Source organism: Panicum virgatum, chromosome 8K (genome assembly GCF_016808335.1).
Source record: "Panicum virgatum strain AP13 chromosome 8K, P.virgatum_v5, whole genome shotgun sequence".
Taxonomy (NCBI): Eukaryota; Viridiplantae; Streptophyta; class Magnoliopsida; order Poales; family Poaceae; genus Panicum; species Panicum virgatum.
Window position 1 is genome coordinate 18,629,304 of NC_053143.1, and position 21,228 is coordinate 18,650,531.

The following is a 21,228-nucleotide window of genomic DNA, read 5'->3' on the forward strand; positions in this document are numbered from 1 at the left end:
CGAGTGAAGCCTCGATAAAAGCCACGCTATTCCAGGATCAGCAGACAACACTCACACGAAGGTGAGCCCAGAGATTACAACACAAACCATTTCATACATCTCAGAGTGATTGCAGCGGAAAGAAAAATTTATTACAAACCATGTTCAGATTAGTGAAGTACTAAGGAGTTCCAACTCCTCAAATTATTCAAGTCTCAAAGTTCAGCGGAAGCATTAAAAGATAACTAACGAAATAACGTGACGCATCGGTAAAGCCCGTACGGATGCGTCACTCAGCGGGAGGGTGATTAGCACCAGCTGAAGGGCCATCCCACTCAACAGACCAACCCGGAGGCAGAGTGCAAGGCCAAGTAAGACTCGCAAACAGATCTTCAAAGTTAGTACCTGAAAAACAGTGCCACAAGCAAGGCTGAGTATACTAATACTCAGCAAGACTGACCCGTCTCCGGATATATCATAGTCCGATAACTATACATGCAAGCTTTTTGGTTGGAGAGGTTTGTTTGCCAAAAATGCCGCTAAGTGTTGATCCTTACTTTCAGGTTTTACTTAGCCAGATTCTAGTGGAATCAACCATTCTAAATTTGCAACTAACTCTACTCAAACATGGTAGAGCAACCATTTAATCAACCAGCAGTATTATCATCAACCTGTTCCACTTGTTACTCTATGTGACCGAAATCATTAAGCAATCTCATGCCGTGAGAGGCGGACGATTCCGAATCGAATTTCAACCTGGCCAGGGGAACCTAGACCACACGCATGGGGATTGACTTCGCTCCCGCCCACGCTACTTTTCCCCTTTCTTTCCAGTCCGTGGATCCGGCACACCCTCCCCGACTACAGAGTCCGACCACTCTGCACCCGTACGTCGCGACATAAAATAAACCCTACTTCTACCAGGAGGGTGCGAGATCGTTCCACTCGCCGGTCCAATCAGGTACTTAAGCTTACCGATTACCATATTTCTCGGTATGTGGCTAGTACTTTCAAACGCTTAACAAAATGAGCCACACACCTCGACCTTAGCCATTTTTGACTATACCAGCGGGGTATCACAACTACACAACCCCGCCCGTTGTCCTTACATTTCAACAGGAAATAAAGTCAGTACAATTCCTATTGCTCGCGAGAGGCAGGGAACCACTCGACTTCTACCGTGCCTATTTAGCATGGCAACTAGTCGATAAAAAGATCCGGTATCAAACATAGGTTCCTATGGATCATGCATCTAGGGTTTTCGATCAACGCCTAGAGAACTTATATGCAGAAAACCAACTATTACCATACATTAATAAATAGATAACAGAATGGTAATTCGGAAAAATAGTGGGATTATGCTCCGGGGCTTGCCTTCTTGGGCACTGTCAGGCAGAAAAACTTCGGGGGCTTGGCCCAGGTCTTGAGACAAGTTAGTACAGTTCAGATTAATCTCCTGCTCCGCACGAGAGTCCGCGGGCACCAGTTCGTAGTCTCCGTCCGCGAGATTAACCGTTTCTATATGCAATGCAAGATTATGAGTTATTCATGGATAACAATTTCTTTCCTTCACGATAAAGTTGTAGTCCACGTAAGTTAATTTAGTGCCGATTTCACATTTCATTGCATGGGCAATCGTTTATAGAGTAGTAAGCATAACTATGGTTATTCATGAATGAGTGGGGTTTTGGGTTTTCATTTTTAATTTCAACACATAACATGCTTTCATTATTTCTTAACATCACAACTACTAAAGAGCTAGTGATGAACACTAAAGTAACTCAGATTCAAAATAAGTAATTATGGTATAGATTTCAGCATTTAACCATAAAGCAAAAACTATAACTAATCATGCAAATGGATTACTCTAGTTACTTCATATTTTTGTACAGAATGTTCCACATGGATTCTGATGCTACAAATTTTATGCAAGCAACTTCAAAGCATAAACTCAGTACTGAAATTTTTCCAGATTTTATACACTTATATAGCAGAGGTGATAAAAAGATTAAAAACGGCAAGCCATTAACAAAGATTAAATCTACAGAAAGTTTTACTAAGGATTTGGTTCTCAAATTTTTACCAGAGACTAGTACTGAGTTAAACATACTCCAGAAAATTTTTCAAGATTTAACTCACTATACTAAATTAGTTATTCAGTTAACATAACATGAGTTTGCATAATTTTCTCAAGATGTATTTGACCAGCATTGCATCTGAACTTTTTATCAAGGGTAGAACATACTCTAAGCAAGATCATGCCCAAAAATAAGGATCAGAAACATTGTAGATTTCTCAGAACAAAAATAGTAACCCTAACCATAAGATGCTAAGCATGATTATTCGACAAAGCCAAACTCAGTAACTACAGCTCAAAATTTTTATATAGGGACACAGAGCTAAAAAGAGACTCCAGAAATAAATATGGATTTTTCCGAGCATAACAACTATATATGAGGAATTAAGTTGATTAAACAAGCATAAATCATGGTATATAGCAAATGAACTCTAATAAATTTGAAATTTAGAGACTTACAGGAATTCAGTGGCACAAGACTGTAGTAAAATTTTCAGAGCAAGTTCATGTACATATTTTCCAGAATTAAATCGAGAGTGCTAACAACAGATTAGAGAATCTTGATTGTTCTAACCTGATAACTGTTTTGGTTTGATGTCATCTTTTTACTGTGATCTTAGCATCCCATTAGTTATAACATATCCAAAAATCAATGTCATTTGATGAGCAGAACTTCATGAACATGCATAAGGTGATTTTCTTAATCTTTTCCCTAGATTAAATTCGGTTGAGTTTCTGCAAATGTGAATGTTACAAAATTTGTAGATTTTGTTACAAGGATTCCAGATCAGTTGAGTTTGCATTTTTCTGATTTTTCTGTGATTTGTTTCGCATTTTAGAAGTTCACTGGTATACACTGTAAAACTTGCAGAGACACCCTCGAACGAAAAAAAAAATTACAACCGGGTCCTTCGCCGGCCTTCTCCGCCGTGGCATCTTGCCGGTGGTGTTCTGCGGTGCAGGGCTTACCGGGGCTGCCACGGGGAGGCGCGTGGGGGAGAAAGGATCGAGGAACACCTACCCTGGTCGACGTTCGAGCGATTGGAGCACAGGTTCAAGCTCGTCGGCGTTGATGGCGGGTCGGTTGTTCGGTTCGCCGGCGCTGGAGGCGAAGGAGGGCTTGGGGTAGGGGAACAAGGCGCGCACGAGCACCGCGTGAGCTCGTGGATGCTTCTGGGGTAGCTATCGGGCTCGGTCTTCCCCGGAGCTGGCCGGTCCGCGGTGAGCCCGAGCTCGCCGGCGGCGGCGCAAAAAGGGGAACGGCGTCGGGAGGGGGTTTGGGTTCGATTCTGCGCGCGTGGAGCGTAACTGGGAGGTGGCGAAGCTGTTGCGGTGGTCGGAGGGGGCAATGTGGGGCTGGGCTAGCCGGTCCGCGCGAGCTGGATCTCGGCGGCCATGGCGGAGCGGCGGGAGGAGGAAGAAGGGAAGAAGGGGCGCGACTGCGGGGGTTCTGGGGGTCTTTATAGGCCAAGGAGCTCCTGGGGGAGGAAAGGAGTGACTGGGGGCGGTCGATTCGGCCTGGGCGAGTCGACGGCGAGCGGGCGGAGGAGGCAGCGGCGCGGCGCATGGCTGGGGGCGTCGTGGCGGCTCAGGAGCGGCCTGGGACGCGTGTGGGCGTGGGAGGGCGCCAAGGGGCAGGCCAGGTGGCGCTAAACGGTTTCCCCGGGTCCATTTGGCCGCGGGCGCGCGGTGGACGAAGTCCACCGGCGGCGTACGGCGGGCGGCGGGAAAACAGAGCACCGGGAGAGAGAGAGATGGAGATGGGGGCTCTTTTGTGATTTCTGAAATTTCCAGGGACCTCTCGGTAAACTAAAATTATCTCCTAATTGGAGGGCTCAAATGGAAAAGTGTTGAATACCATTTTTGCATAACTTTTCAAGATCTATAACTTTTGTGTTATGCAAATTTTCATTTGAAAATCACATTTTGATCTATTGGCACATTTGCATATTTGCACAAAAGGGCTTTAGTTTTATTCAGTTTTTGACTTGATTTTGGCTGAAGTTCAATTGAGCACATGTCAATTGAAACACCTCTCATGAGCCAACAAAAATTTTGTGCACATTTTTGAATTAAATTTTGAGTAGCTTTTCACTCTTTTTTTTTTCTTTTTCCTTTAATTTCTTTTGTATGATTTGTCTTTTATTTGATCCTTTCTCTTTGAATTAATTTCTCAAATTTTTCTTTTAACTTTAACTAAGGTACATTGATTGGATTTAAAGGTGCTAACACCTGAGGTGTCACAACCTACCCCCCTTAACAAGAATCTCGTCCCGAGATTGGATGATTGAATTTGAGGTGGGGAAAACGATATACCTGAGGTGGAGCTAAGGAAACCCGGATAGTGTCGATTAAGATAATCCTCCGTCTCCCAAGTGGCTTCTTCTTCAGTGTGATGAGACCACTGAATTTTATACATTTTTACCACCTTTCGACGAGTACCTCTCTCTTTTTGATCCAGAATTCTGAGTGGATATTCGGTATATGAGAGATCGGGCTCCACTAAAATTTCCTGTTGATCAATGATTTCCGTAGGAACTCGAACACATTTCTTGAGTTGGGATATGTGGAAAACATTATGGATGGCGGCAAGTCGTGAAGGAAGTCGCAAACGATAAGCCACGGGTCCACATTCTTCAATGATTTCATATGGCCCGACATAGCGAGGTGCGAGCTTACCCCTAACTCCGAAACGTTGAACGCCTCGAGTTGGAGACACTCGTAAATAGACGTGGTTACCAACCATGAATTTCAAAGGATCCCTTCTTTTATCGAAATAACTCTTTTGCCGGGACTGAGCTGCTCGGAGATTAGCTTGTACTATTTTGACTTTCTCCTCAGCCTCGACCACTAATTCGGGTCCAAATATTTGACGTTCCCCAGTCTGAGACCAACTCAAAGGAGTTCGACACCGTCGACCATACAAGGCCTCGAAGGGTGCCATCTTCAGACTGGCCTGATAGCTGTTGTTATAAGAAAACTCCACCAAGGATAAACATTTTTCCCAGTTCTTGTCATAATGGATGACACATGCTCGAAGCATATCTTCAAGAATTTGATTAACTCTTTCGGTCTGTCCGTCAGTCTGTGGATGGTAAGCTGAGCTTCGAATTAATTTAGTTCCGAGAGCCTCTTGGAGTTGCTCCCAAAACCTTGCCACAAACTGAGGACCACGATCCGATATAATTGTTTTGGGTATACCGTGTAGGCAGACAATCCGATCAATATAGATCTCAGCATATTTCTTCGCTCGATATTCAGTATGCACTGGAATAAAATGAGCAATCTTTGTGAGCCTATCAACAATGACCCAAATGGAATCATGGTGCTGAGAAGTATTTGGTAAACCCACAATGAAATCCATGCTGATATCTTCCCACTTCCAAGATGGAATTGGTAGAGGTTGGAGAGTTCCAGCAACTTTCAAGTGACTAGCCTTCACTCTCTGACAGGTGTCACATTCTGAGACATATTTGGCAATCTCTCTCTTCATGCGAGTCCACCAAAAATTTTGTCTGAGATCTTGGTACATCTTGGTGCTGCCCGGATGGATAGAGAATTTAGAGAGATGTGCTTCGTCCAGGATTTGTTTCCGCAGCTCATGATTCTTTGGAACGACTAGGCGATCCTCGAACCACAAAATTCCTTTATGGTCCACTCGGAAACACTTATATTTATTTTCACCTTCTACTACTTGCTGCTTGATGATACCAACACTTTTGTCGTGTAATTGTGCCATGATGACCTGGTCATAGAGTGTCGGTTCCACCGAAATATGACTCAAAGAGCCCTGAGGAATAATTTCTAATTTCAGCCTTTGCATTTCAGCACACAATGTGTCATTATATGACTCCATTGAAAGGCAATTGCAGTGAACCTTGCGACTGAGCGCATCGGCTACAACATTTGCCTTGCCCGGATGATAATGAACCTCCAGATCATAATCTTTGATCAATTCCAGCCATCTTCGTTGCCTCATATTCAGCTCACTTTGAGTGAAAATGTATTTGAGACTCTTATGGTCGGTATAGATATTGCAATGAGTACCCATAAGATAGTGTCTCCAAAGCTTGAGAGCATGAATAACGGCGGCTAGTTCCAGATCATGAGTGGGATAATTTAGCTCGTGTGGCCGAAGAGCTCGGGAAGCATAAGCTATCACCCGATTGTCTTGCATTAGAACACAACCAAGACCAGTGCCTGAAGCATCACAATAAACGTCGTATGGTTTATTGTTGTCAGGTTGAGCCAAGACTGGTGCAGTGGTTAGATGTGCTCTCAATGTATGGAATGCGTCATCACACTTCGTGTTCCATTTAAACTTGACATCTTTTCTTAGTAGTTCTGTCATGGGCTTAGCAATTCTGGAGAAGTCCGGAATAAATCTGCGGTAATACCCCGCCAAGCCGAGAAAACTGCGGATCTGATGAACGGAAGTAGGAGGTTTCCAGTCCATCACTTCTTGTACTTTGCTGGGATCAACTGAAATGCCTTCACTAGATATAGTGTGACCCAGAAATTTGACTGTGTCCAGCCAGAATTCACACTTGGAGAATTTTGCGTACAGCTTATGATCCCTGAGACGTTGAAGAACAATGCGCAGATGTTGCTCATGTTCTGCCTCATCTTTGGAATAGATCAGAATGTCGTCAATAAAGACCACGACAAACTTGTCAAGTTCCGGCATAAATACCGAGTTCATGAGATACATAAAATATGCCGGAGCATTGGTGAGACCGAAAGACATAACCAAATATTCATAGAGACCATATCGGGTTGAGAAGGCGGTCTTGGGAATATCGCAAGGCCGGATTTTAATTTGATGATAACCCGAACGAAGATCAATCTTGGAGAAAATCCTTGCCCCAGCCAACTGATCAAACAGCACATCAATGCGGGGAAGTGGATATTTATTTTTGATGGTCACCGCATTGAGAGGCCGGTAGTCAACACACAACCTCAGACTGTCATCCTTCTTTTTTACGAACAGTGCTGGGCAACCCCAAGGTGAAGCACTTGGGCGAATGAATCCCTTGTCCAGAAGTTCTTGCAGCTGGATTTTTAATTCGGCTAATTCTTTGGGCGGCATTCGATACGGCCTTTTTGAAATAGGGGCTGTACCAGGCTGAAGTTCAATGATAAATTCGATATCCCGGTCTGGCGGCATACCAGGTAAATCATCCGGAAACACATCTGCATATTCACGGACTACCGGAATATCTTCGAGACGAGTATCTTTCATGGCATAGGCACAAGAGTTCTTGCATTGGTGATGAGGTAAATATAGAACCGAATGACCATGAGTTGGAGAATTTATTTCGACAGCTCGGGAAGAGATATCTAACATTACCCCATGTCTGTTCATCCAATCCATTCCCAGAATAATGTCCATACCTTCTAGTGGCAGCAATATTAAAGTGGTAGGGACAGTTTTACTACCCAAACTTAGTGGCGCATTATTAACGATTTGGTTTGATGCAACTTTGCCACCCGGAGTAGATATCATGAATGACCCTTTTGTGTGGCAAAAATCTAACCCAACCCTTGCTCCGAATTTAGAACTAATGAAGCTATGAGATGCACCAGAGTCGAATAAAATAACAGTGGGGTGTTGGTTTATAGAGAATGTACCCGACATGATTGGTGCTCCCTCAGGAAGGTCAGCAAGGTTGGTGAAGTTAAGTCGGCCTTGCCTGACTTGAATGGTTTGCCTCTTGCCCTTGTGCTGATCATTTCTGCGAGAAGCCTGCCCTTGAGATTGTCCCGCCTGGGGGCACATCTTGGCGAAGTGATCCGGACTCCCGCATCTGAAACAGCGGTTATTATTATCGGGGCGAGCGGCTGGCTGAGCATTCGGCCTAGGGCCGTTCTGCTGCTGCTGAGGTGCAAATCGAGCTTGCTGGGGAAGCCCGAATCGAGTCTGCTGCTGCTGTTGAGGAGGCTTAATAATCCAACGCCCTGGCTGAGGGGCCTTCTGAGAGGATGCGGTTGGGTTATTTTGCACAATACGATACCTCGGTGCAGAGGCACTCGAGGGTCCAGCAGGTGCCTTGCGCTTCTTTTCAGCGCGGTGTGCAGAAATTAGATCCTCCTGAGATATAGCCATATTCACCAATTCATTGAATGAGTCCGCACGGACAAGATTTAGCCTTTCTTGTAACTTGGTGCTAAGGCCTCGACGGAAGCGTTCACGCTTCTTAGCGTCGGTATCGGCATGATGCCCAGCATACTGACACAATTGATGGAATACTTGGGCATACTGCACCACCGTACGAGTGCCCTGAGTCAAGGCCAAGAACTCGTTGAGCTTACGGTCAAGAAGTCCAGCTGGAATATGGTGATCTCGAAAAGCCAGTTTGAATTCATTCCAATTCACCACATGATCAGCCGGTAGCATCCCGTGGTAATGATCCCACCACATACGAGCTGATCCGCGAAGCTGCTGCGCGGCATAGCGAGTTTTGTTCGCTTCGGAACAAGGAGTAGTCAATAGAGAAAACTTGGACTCGATCGTGCGAATCCAAGCGTCAGCGTCCAGAGGCTCATCCGCTTTATTGAACAGCGGAGGCTGAGTGCTGAGGAAATCTTGGTAGCTCGCCTCTTGTGCGTGATGAGCATGATGCCCACCCCGCGGTTGTTGCTGAGCTTGAACCAATTGCCGCAAAATCTCTGTCTGGGCAGCAAGAACCTCAGCAATACCCACTGGTGGAGGAGGTGGAGGTGGATCGCCATTCCCTCCGGCTCCAAAACCACTAGGGGTGCCTCGAGTTGATCCAACCATCTGAAATGTGAGTACTTTTGCATTAGGCTCATCATTATCCTCATTTCAAATGGAATATACATCTCAAAATGACATGGAAATACTGGAAATTGCTTAATAAGGTTGTGCAGCAAAACCAGCGATACGAAAACGCTCATAACTGGAGTTCGGTATATGATATAAACTTGAAATTTTTACAGGAGATAGATAATTTCATGATCTACAACTTTGGTAGTCATCACAAAGTCAGATTTCCAGAGTAGGTTAGTCGAAAAATTCAATTACTCCTCCTCTGGTTTTTCTGCTTCACAGAAAACAGAGCTTCTGTAAATTGCGATTATCTCCTGCAATACCAATCCGTTTGGGCTGAAATTTTGCGAGTAGGTTCCTGATGAAATTTGGAACAACTTTGGTATTCAACTCAGGAGCTAAATCCGAAAGGAAAAGAGGATAAAAATTCGAACTAGCTGCTGCCTTCAGCTTTTTTGCAGATCACTTATAATTAACACTAGTAGCATTAGGGGTTCATTACATCCATCGTTCTCTCATTTCTACTTGGTCACTCCTAACATCAGTACTAAGGGGGTTACTCAACTCTAAGTTAGCCTAGTAGCCATGATCCAAAAATAGGCCACACTAAGAGGAGTCTACAAAAGCTAAGAAACAGCGCCTCGGTCTACATGTTGACCGATGCCTCACTCGCCGCGGGAGTGTGAACCTCAACCGGTGCGGGCTGCGGCGCCTGGTCCTCGGAGTCCATCTCAGAAACGCCCTCTATCTCCTGGGGCTCGTCCTCCTCGTCCACCTGCATCTCGTCGGGAGGTGCGTGAAGGGCATCCTGCGCGTGCTGTATCGCGTGGAGCTGCCCCTGAGCCTCGTCCATCTCAAGCTGCAGGTCGTGAAACTGGTCCTCCAGGAAGTTGATCGTAGCGTCTCGATCCGAAACAGTGTCCTGAAGCTCGTGAACCTGGCCATGGAGCTGGGCGATAAGAGTAGCCCTGCTCTCGAGCTCGGTACTAGCCTCCTGAAGCTGCCCATCTCTCAGCTGGACCGCCAGGTGCAAGGCCTGAGCGTGGTCCACCAACTGAGCGACGGCGTAACTCTGGTAAGTGTGAAGTCTGTAAAGGCCGTCCAAGCACATCGCTGTCGTCCGAAGTGCCCCGACCGGGTCAAGGGTAGCGACCACGTCCACGTGTGCCATCCGGTCGAGCCAAAGCGGGTCTGCTGGGTCAGGTGCAGGGAACAACCCGAACGCGGTCAGAACCACCTCCAGAGGGTGCGAAGAGCAAAAGGTGGTCATCGCCCTCATGGCGGTAAGCTCCCAGGTGTCCAGCAGGTAGTGACCGACCATCTGAGTCACGATCGGCTCCCACCCGTTGAGCGGGTGCTGCGGAATCACCATCGTCACACTGCAGCGACGAACTCCGTCCTCAACAAACTCGTGGCCATCGTAAACCGGTGGCTGGAGGTAACCGGCTGCACTCAAAAGCTCCCAAAGACGGCGGGGAAACCCGTCCCAGTGCAGGCAAGCGGAGTGCACGTGCCCCTGCGCGTCAACGACCAGCAGCTCTTCCATCTGTCCCAACAAAAGACCGATAGATCAGCTGATGGTAACAAGAACTACTAACTCTGGAACAGTGAAAGAAATGGCCAAAACTGCAGAGAACTTGCTTCAAAAATTCTCAAAAATTTACACAAGATCCCTCTGATATTAAGGAACAATTCACCTAGTCATCACTAAGCTCAATTCGGATCCCATGGGGGTGATATGCTCAGGTATTCAGAGTGATGTCAACCAGGAAAACTGAGTGTCCAGAGAGGGTGTATTTTGACTATAACTCTCAACCCAGACGTCAAAAATTTTTCAAATTTTTATGGTAAGCTCATCTCTTAGTTGTCTACAACTTTCATGTTGAACGATTTTTAGTTTGAACAACTTATACTGGTCGAAAAATTTCGTTTGTATAGACTGTTCAGAGTTAACAGTTTTACACAGGTTTGATCCAAAAATACAAATACCATGCTAGAAGGCTTCAAAAATTTTCAAATTTTTACAGCAGCTTGATAACTTAGGAAACATCGTTTAGTCTTACTACCCCAAGTCGATTTGAGTGACTTATCAGAAGGTTAAAATTCTTGGAAACCAGGTTGCAGACTTTCTGGATGCTCCTTAGGATAGTGTTTTAACTGATTTGCTTGCGATTTCCCCAGAGATTTATTTGCTAATCTTTTTGAGAATGAATGCAGAACCTATACGTCCTCACCAAGGAAAAATCGCCAAGTAATCTTGGTCATACGCAATGACTTTGGTGGCATACATATTACGTCTCTCACTATATAGCTACTCGATATAGCTAGATAGCCTATAATTCGATTTCGAGTTAGCGTACCTGCAGAAGATTGACAGCATATAAAATGAACCTCTCGTGCCAGCACTCACGAAAGCGTCCCCATACATTACCGATTACTATAGAATCGGCATCCATACTATTACCGCCGTATGGACAACGTTAAGCATACGTTATCGAAACAACGTATTGACTGAGTACCGTCTTTGACGGGGAATTGAATTCCAATTTCGAACCATTACTCCCCATATACTCAACCGAAGTTGGTATATGGGCAGCAGCTCAAGTAGGCCACTGCTTGAGCTTCAGCGTTCGGCTCGCATCACCGACGGGAAGGTCAGACTCCCTCAGCTGACTGAGTAAGCATACCTTCGTAGCGACGATGTAGTTGCAGAATTTAAATTGCGGAATTTAAATACTGAAAATTAATGTGCTGGAAGTTAGCCATACAAAATAAGCCACCTGATTATACCCATAAGATCCCCTAGGGCTTTACGTCCTAGACTTGTCCTTGGAGATCCTAAACTCTTTCAAAAACTTTAGCAGTTTTGAAGTCAAGTTTTGATTTATTGTTTTGAAAACCGAGGCTGTCATCTCTGGTAGGCTGTCTGAGAGCTCTGATGCCAGCTGTGGCGGAACCAACCCAAAACTACTGGGCCCGGGTGCACTGATCTTCGTTGCTAGTCAACTCTGACCCAATTTGGCACTCACCGGTAGTTCCTCGAGTGAAGCCTCGATAAAAGCCACGCTATTCCAGGATCAGCAGACAACACTCACACGAAGGTGAGCCCAGAGATTACAACACAAACCATTTCATACATCTCAGAGTGATTGCAGCGGAAAGAAAAATTTATTACAAACCATGTTCAGATTAGTGAAGTACTAAGGAGTTCCAACTCCTCAAATTATTCAAGTCTCAAAGTTCAGCGGAAGCATTAAAAGATAACTAACGAAATAACGTGACGCATCGGTAAAGCCCGTACGGATGCGTCACTCAGCGGGAGGGTGATTAGCACCAGCTGAAGGGCCATCCCACTCAACAGACCAACCCGGAGGCAGAGTGCAAGGCCAAGTAAGACTCGCAAACAGATCTTCAAAGTTAGTACCTGAAAAACAGTGCCACAAGCAAGGCTGAGTATACTAATACTCAGCAAGACTGACCCGTCTCCGGATATATCATAGTCCGATAACTATACATGCAAGCTTTTTGGTTGGAGAGGTTTGTTTGCCAAAAATGCCGCTAAGTGTTGATCCTTACTTTCAGGTTTTACTTAGCCAGATTCTAGTGGAATCAACCATTCTAAATTTGCAACTAACTCTACTCAAACATGGTAGAGCAACCATTTAATCAACCAGCAGTATTATCATCAACCTGTTCCACTTGTTACTCTATGTGACCGAAATCATTAAGCAATCTCATGCCGTGAGAGGCGGACGATTCCGAATCGAATTTCAACCTGGCCAGGGGAACCTAGACCACACGCATGGGGATTGACTTCGCTCCCGCCCACGCTACTTTTCCCCTTTCTTTCCAGTCCGTGGATCCGGCACACCCTCCCCGACTACAGAGTCCGACCACTCTGCACCCGTACGTCGCGACATAAAATAAACCCTACTTCTACCAGGAGGGTGCGAGATCGTTCCACTCGCCGGTCCAATCAGGTACTTAAGCTTACCGATTACCATATTTCTCGGTATGTGGCTAGTACTTTCAAACGCTTAACAAAATGAGCCACACACCTCGACCTTAGCCATTTTTGACTATACCAGCGGGGTATCACAACTACACAACCCCGCCCGTTGTCCTTACATTTCAACAGGAAATAAAGTCAGTACAATTCCTATTGCTCGCGAGAGGCAGGGAACCACTCGACTTCTACCGTGCCTATTTAGCATGGCAACTAGTCGATAAAAAGATCCGGTATCAAACATAGGTTCCTATGGATCATGCATCTAGGGTTTTCGATCAACGCCTAGAGAACTTATATGCAGAAAACCAACTATTACCATACATTAATAAATAGATAACAGAATGGTAATTCGGAAAAATAGTGGGATTATGCTCCGGGGCTTGCCTTCTTGGGCACTGTCAGGCAGAAAAACTTCGGGGGCTTGGCCCAGGTCTTGAGACAAGTTAGTACAGTTCAGATTAATCTCCTGCTCCGCACGAGAGTCCGCGGGCACCAGTTCGTAGTCTCCGTCCGCGAGATTAACCGTTTCTATATGCAATGCAAGATTATGAGTTATTCATGGATAACAATTTCTTTCCTTCACGATAAAGTTGTAGTCCACGTAAGTTAATTTAGTGCCGATTTCACATTTCATTGCATGGGCAATCGTTTATAGAGTAGTAAGCATAACTATGGTTATTCATGAATGAGTGGGGTTTTGGGTTTTCATTTTTAATTTCAACACATAACATGCTTTCATTATTTCTTAACATCACAACTACTAAAGAGCTAGTGATGAACACTAAAGTAACTCAGATTCAAAATAAGTAATTATGGTATAGATTTCAGCATTTAACCATAAAGCAAAAACTATAACTAATCATGCAAATGGATTACTCTAGTTACTTCATATTTTTGTACAGAATGTTCCACATGGATTCTGATGCTACAAATTTTATGCAAGCAACTTCAAAGCATAAACTCAGTACTGAAATTTTTCCAGATTTTATACACTTATATAGCAGAGGTGATAAAAAGATTAAAAATGGCAAGCCATTAACAAAGATTAAATCTACAGAAAGTTTTACTAAGGATTTGGTTCTCAAATTTTTACCAGAGACTAGTACTGAGTTAAACATACTCCAGAAAATTTTTCAAGATTTAACTCACTATACTAAATTAGTTATTCAGTTAACATAACATGAGTTTGCATAATTTTCTCAAGATGTATTTGACCAGCATTGCATCTGAACTTTTTATCAAGGGTAGAACATACTCTAAGCAAGATCATGCCCAAAAATAAGGATCAGAAACATTGTAGATTTCTCAGAACAAAAATAGTAACCCTAACCATAAGATGCTAAGCATGATTATTCGACAAAGCCAAACTCAGTAACTGCAGCTCAAAATTTTTATATAGGGACACAGAGCTAAAAAGAGACTCCAGAAATAAATATGGATTTTTCCGAGCATAACAACTATATATGAGGAATTAAGTTGATTAAACAAGCATAAATCATGGTATATAGCAAATGAACTCTAATAAATTTGAAATTTAGAGACTTACAGGGATTCAGTGGCACAAGACTGTAGTAAAATTTTCAGAGCAAGTTCATGTACATATTTTCCAGAATTAAATCGAGAGTGCTAACAACAGATTAGAGAATCTTGATTGTTCTAACCTGATAACTGTTTTGGTTTGATGTCATCTTTTTACTGTGATCTTAGCATCCCATTAGTTATAACATATCCAAAAATCAATGTCATTTGATGAGCAGAACTTCATGAACATGCATAAGGTGATTTTCTTAATCTTTTCCCTAGATTAAATTCGGTTGAGTTTCTGCAAATGTGAATGTTACAAAATTTGTAGATTTTATTACAAGGATTCCAGATCAGTTGAGTTTGCATTTTTCTGATTTTTCTGTGATTTGTTTCGCATTTTAGAAGTTCACTGGTATACACTGTAAAACTTGCAGAGACACCCTCGAACGAAAAAAAAAATTACAACCGGGTCCTTCGCCGGCCTTCTCCGCCGTGGCATCTTGCCGGTGGTGTTCTGCGGTGCAGGGCTTACCGGGGCTGCCACGGGGAGGCGCGTGGGGGAGAAAGGATCGAGGAACACCTACCCTGGTCGACGTTCGAGCGATTGGAGCACAGGTTCAAGCTCGTCGGCGTTGATGGCGGGTCGGTTGTTCGGTTCGCCGGCGCTGGAGGCGAAGGAGGGCTTGGGGTAGGGGAACAAGGCGCGCACGAGCACCGCGTGAGCTCGTGGATGCTTCTGGGGTAGCTATCGGGCTCGGTCTTCCCCGGAGCTGGCCGGTCCGCGGTGAGCCCGAGCTCGCCGGCGGCGGCGCAAAAAGGGGAACGGCGTCGGGAGGGGGTTTGGGTTTGATTCTGCGCGCGTGGAGCATAACTGGGAGGTGGCGAAGCTGTTGCGGTGGTCGGAGGGGGCAATGTGGGGCTGGGCTAGCCGGTCCGCGCGAGCTGGATCTCGGCGGCCATGGCGGAGCGGCGGGAGGAGGAAGAAGGGAAGAAGGGGCGCGACTACGGGGGTTCTGGGGGTCTTTATAGGCCAAGGAGCTCCTGGGGGAGGAAAGGAGTGACTGGGGGCGGTCGATTCGGCCTGGGCGAGTCGACGGCGAGCGGGCGGAGGAGGCAGCGGCGCGGCGCATGGCTGGGGGCGTCGTGGCGGCTCAGGAGCGGCCTGGGACGCGTGTGGGCGTGGGAGGGCGCCAAGGGGCAGGCCAGGTGGCGCTAAACGGTTTCCCCGGGTCCATTTGGCCGCGGGCGCGCGGTGGACGAAGTCCACCGGCGGCGTATGGCGGGCGGCGGGAAAACAGAGCACCGGGAGAGAGAGAGATGGAGATGGGGGCTCTTTTGTGATTTCTGAAATTTCCAGGGACCTCTCGGTAAACTAAAATTATCTCCTAATTGGAGGGCTCAAATGGAAAAGTGTTGAATACCATTTTTGCATAACTTTTCAAGATCTACAACTTTTGTGTTATGCAAATTTTCATTTGAAAATCACATTTTGATCTATTGGCACATTTGCATATTTGCACAAAAGGGCTTTAGTTTTATTCAGTTTTTGACTTGATTTTGGCTGAAGTTCAATTGAGCACATGTCAATTGAAACACCTCTCATGAGCCAACAAAAATTTTGTGCACATTTTTGAATTAAATTTTGAGTAGCTTTTCACTCTTTTTTTTTTCTTTTTCCTTTAATTTCTTTTGTATGATTTGTCTTTTATTTGATCCTTTCTCTTTGAATTAATTTCTCAAATTTTTCTTTTAACTTTAACTAAGGTACATTGATTGGATTTAAAGGTGCTAACACCTGAGGTGTCACAGCAAGCGCATGGATATACCATTGTAGCATTTCACCCGGAGAGTAAGGGTATCGTTATTTATTTGTTCCCAAAGTATGGCAGTGGCAAAGGTATTGTACTTAACATTAACCATGACATTGTGCCTCAAGCAATAGGCAGAACTCTAGCAGGGGTAAGTCCAGGCAAAGGAATAAGCAAGGGTAATGCGACACAGCACACAACCACACTCCAAGAGGAAGGAATAAAAGAGAGAAACGTCAAAAGAAAGGACTAATCTATCCTATGTTAAGTCAGCTGGAGCTTAGACTAGGTTAGGTATCCTAGTGCTTCTATCCAAAGCTGGGGTCATGTTAGGACAAGGTTAGGACTATAGGTGCCAGGAAAATGGGATAGCTGGGAGAAGGTCCCGCACCGGAGTACATCCAGTCCTGTTACCACTTTGCATGAACTACTACACTGAATCCGAACATTGGGGAGTACACTAAACGCAACACAGCTATTACGCCAGACAGACAGGGCTGTCACCACCTGCCGTCTACCCCAGTCACACTGTGGAGCATAGTCATATCCTTAGGATCCTGCATACCCGAGCACCACGCTCGTGCATGAGGTTACTACCCGAGCGTCCCCAGGTCTCCCACACTTTGGATGTACAAGTAAAATGCTAGAACAAGCCGGAAGCACAACGAACCCCTATCCGTACCCGAATCATCTGGCCTAACCAAGACGTTAGCATAACTCATGAACGAACTAAGCATGGATTGATAAACTATCAAGATAGTAAAGCTACCATGGCACAACTATATATTATGAATAGAAGTCTGACAAGTCGGATACAAAGCCATACCGGAATCCGAGGATTGCTCAACAACCCTGAGGATGAGTTGCTCACTAAAGAAGAACTAGCCTAGCTCCACTACCGAGCTAAGAGAGCAAGAGAGAGGAGAGCCTTCTTGGAATGGTGGAATGAGAGTGTGTGTGTTGAGGGTGTGGCGGAGAGGCCAATTTATACTAGTGAAGGTCGGTTTCCCGCCAACGCACGTATGGAAGGTGATCAGGTGCGACAGGCTTCAGGCTCACTGCTGTTGGTTGGGGTTAAACCCAGCCCAACAGTAGTAAACCCTCCACTCCTCCTGGGTCTGCTGATGTTGCTACTCCAAGCTATGGATCCTCTCACTTGTGTATCGCTGTCAGTTCTGAGTTGACTCGATGTGCTGGCCCAGCGACTCGTCAATGTTGGTGGTACGCATGTTCAACTCGCCCATCTGCTGAGTTAGAGTGGCGAAACCTCTGGACGAAGCTGAACGCCTGGCGGAGATCAGGGATCCACTGGAACTGGAGCTGGTGGACCGGCGCCCTGGGGCCTGCCGTGCCCACTCGGTGGAGCTGGCACTCTGCCATGACGAACCTCCAGCCCCATATTGCTGTGGTTGAGGCTGAGGTTGTGGCTGCATAAATTCTTCCCTTCTGGCCCTACTTCTTGTAACCCTGCCAGGAAGACCAAAAACACTTTGCCTGTGGCTCTCCTCTTGTGGGACAAGAGGAGTGGTTAGCGAATGGTAGTTATACAAGTGATACCCCGCGTTTGGCAATGAGATTTCATTTGCATAACCGAAAGAAAAGAAAATCAAGGAGTCATCTGGGCCTTTCTTGAGTATGTGGCCTTGGACCAAGTACGCCTCATCGATCATAACACAAGGCTCCTCAATGAAGAGAACGGGGTTCCCATCTAAGATTTCCATGTTTGATGAAATGCGGGTAACCAAAGAAGTGCATTCAATAGGACCCGTCATCCTAAAATTTGTAAGCCATTGCTTAACCATTGCTCTTGCGGGGGAGATTCGGATTTTGTTAACCATGGCGTATAATATCATCAACTCATCATTCCACACTGGTCGTGGATCATATCTTAGAAAGAGAGTAATAGCCACCCACTTGTGCATCAAACGAAGAGTCGGATTTTGAATGTCATTGCACCGAGGTGCTAACTTTCCATGGACAACTTGACCCGAAATCAAACCCCAAAACTCATGTCGATCAAAACCGCGGCAAGCTTTTGCAAGGGAAACCGGCAAGCGCGCGCTAAAACCAAGGAGGTGGCTGAAATTTCTCCAATTAAAATAGCATTCAACTCCAAAAAGTCGGAAAGAAACACCGTCGTCCACCTCCCGAAGAGTGCAAAGAAACTGGTTGGTGAGGAGACGAGAACCATTCTCCTCAATGGGCACAAAGTCATCCCATCCAACCGCATGCCAAACACGAGCAAAGTCAACATCCATACCTGTTTTCTCAAGAAGTTCTGGATCGAAGGCTCTGGTGTGACCAAAGCTTCGATGTTTGATCATGGCGCAGGCTTGACGCTCGTGGTCATCACGCAAGTCGAGGTATGGTGCATCATCTTCATCTATTTCCATGCCCTCGGCTTGTGGTTCTGCAGCTTGCTCCTCAAATTGTTCTTCTTGTTCATCTTGCTCATAGTCCATCATGGTCGGTGTTGGTGTAGGTTCGGCGGAATGACAAGAGCTCGATTCACCCCGTGAACGGGATGAGCCTAACCTCGTCATCCTCTTGAGAGCTCTGATTATCTTCCATCCTGCACCCTTCATGCTTGCAACAAGAACGAACAAGAACAACTCGATTCGGGTTACGTTAGTGAAATGCAAATGAAACTCTTACCCGAAAGTTGTTCCTCCAAGTGTGTGGGCAATCTTGCAGCAAAAAAATGAGAGAGAGAGTTTTCTTGCAATCAAACTTGAGCCAAAATCCGATGAAAACACGAGCAAGAATGTGTGAGAGGGAGTGAGAGTGAAGACAGTGAGCATGGGAGCTCAACACCCCTCTCTCGGCCTCTATTTAAAGAAGAATGCTGGCGTGCACACCATGGGTGGTCGGCCACAACGGTCACAGAGCCGTTGGAGAAGGTGGGGCCCAGGAGCCGTTGGCCCTGGGTCGGCCGACCTGTGGGGTCGGCCAGCCCCAGTGTGGGCCCCCTGGTGCCCCCCTTTGGCCAGGTGTTTCCTCAACGGTCATGAACTTTGAAAATATGGTGCACGGCCAAAAGTTTGCTCGAAAAGATGTCCAAATTATTTTCCAAAGGATTTCGAAACTCAGAAAATATTTTTTGTTATTTTGTAAAAGGGGAAAAGTGCTAGAAAAATTTCTAGCATGCAGAAAATAATTTTGAAAATTTCAAACATGCAGTGGGGAACAAAACAAAAGTGGTGAAAGAAATTGAAAATGGGAAACGAAGTAAATATGTGATAAATACCAATTTATCTTTGGTAAGGGCGCGCCGTTTATAGTCTGACGTGCATGAATTTTCTCCATCGTACTCACCATTGGTCGGCTTGTCCTGGAGAACTGGACGAAGCCGAACTCTCGACCTTCTACCACACCTTCTTTGCTTTCTTCTTCCTCTTAGGTGTTCTGGCTGGGGTTCTGGTGCACCCCAGAGTGCTTGCCCTTCGCTGTCATGTTGTATCATGAAGCGCTACTCTTCGCTGCATTTAAACCTGAAAAACTTGTCCTCCTTTCCGATACGGAAACGGATTTCTCCCCTTCCGACATCGATCCTTGCCCTAGCGGACCTTAGGAAAGGTCGCCCAAGTACGAGGTCGACTCCGAGGTCTCCATCCATATCCATTACCACAAAATTGGCAAGGATGAAGGAATCTCGTACTTGTACAAAGATGTGTTCGGCTATACCTTCGCGATATCGAATGGTCGAATCTGCAAGCTGTACGAGCATAGTTCTTGGAAAAAGAGCAGGATATTGGAGTTCTTCATATATTACCTTGGGCATTATGTTCACGCTTGTCCCTAGATCGCAAAGACATTGCTCGAAGTGTTTGACGTAGTTCGAGCAGCTGATCATGGGGGCCCCTGGATCCTCTTGCACTGCTTCCACCATGCCATCCCAAACGTCGTTCTTTGGGGGATTGTACCTACCTGCATGGTTAGTGCGTGGTGGCATCCGGGACGAGTTACCCCATCCGGTGGACACCGTGCTAACATTTTCAACAGAAGTCTCGGGTTGACCCGGGATTTTCCCATTTTCAACAGCAGGTAACGAAGCAGCAATTTGAACAAGTTGGGTTTTGATCATTTTGTTGAAACTTAACTAGTTTTGAAGTGTGAAAGACAAAGTTTCAAGCTTTACATTTAAACTTTCCAGGGTTTTATCATTGGCCAAAAGCTTTTTATTTATATTATCATTGATTTTAGCTTGGCCAAGAACAAGTTCTCTTAAGGGATGTTGGTTCGAATTAAAATTCGGATTGAAAAAAGGATTGTAGGTATTACCTCCCTGGAATCGTGGACGTGGCTGGTTCCACGCCCCTGGCCTCCTTGTGGTGGACGATACCCGTTGTTGTTGTGGTAGGTGCAGTCTTCACGTGTTTTGGGGCAGTCATTCCCCGAATGTCCATCATTGCCATAGACTTCACACGTCAAGTGCGAACCCATGGCATAGACGGGAGAGTGGGTCTGTTGCTTGCTCCCTTCCTCCATCTTCTTGATGAGGAGGTCCAGCTTCGTGGCAATCATACCCGTCTCCTTGACGGTATGCATGCCCTTTGTATGGGGTCGGAGTCGTTCATCGATGCACCCCTGATTGGATACCATCATCTCGACCAATGCTTTGGCATTAGCTATGGTCAGGTCGAGGAAAACTCCTCCAGCAGCGGCATCGATGTTGGCTCTAGATGTCGTCGTGAGCCCGTTGTAGAAGCATTCCAGGACGAGCCACTCGTCCATGCCATGGTGGGGACAGGCCAGGATATACTCCTGCAGCCTTTCTCAAGCTTCTGGGATGGATTCCATCCCCGTCTGCTGGAAACTTGATATCTTCTCGCGCAGGGCATTTGTTTTGCCCAGCGGGAAGAACTTTGCGAGGAACGCCTTGGAGCATTTGGCCCAGGTATCGATGTCTTTTTCCTTGTAAAACCACTGTTTCGTCTTCCCCAGCAGGGAGAAGAGAAACAGATGAAGCTTGATAACATCGGCGGCAACATCCCGTATCACTATGGTGTCGCAGAGCTCTAGAAAGGTTTGCAGATGTGCA

General features: G+C 45.8%; 1 non-coding gene across 1 annotated transcript; it reads left to right on the forward strand.

Annotated features, from left to right (window-relative positions):
• Window positions 1–20,919: 20,919 nt before the first annotated feature.
• Window positions 20,920–21,028, forward strand: LOC120646560. Its single transcript, XR_005664464.1, has one exon. It is a non-coding gene; the product is annotated as a small nucleolar RNA R71 (small nucleolar RNA).
• Window positions 21,029–21,228: the final 200 nt, after the last annotated feature.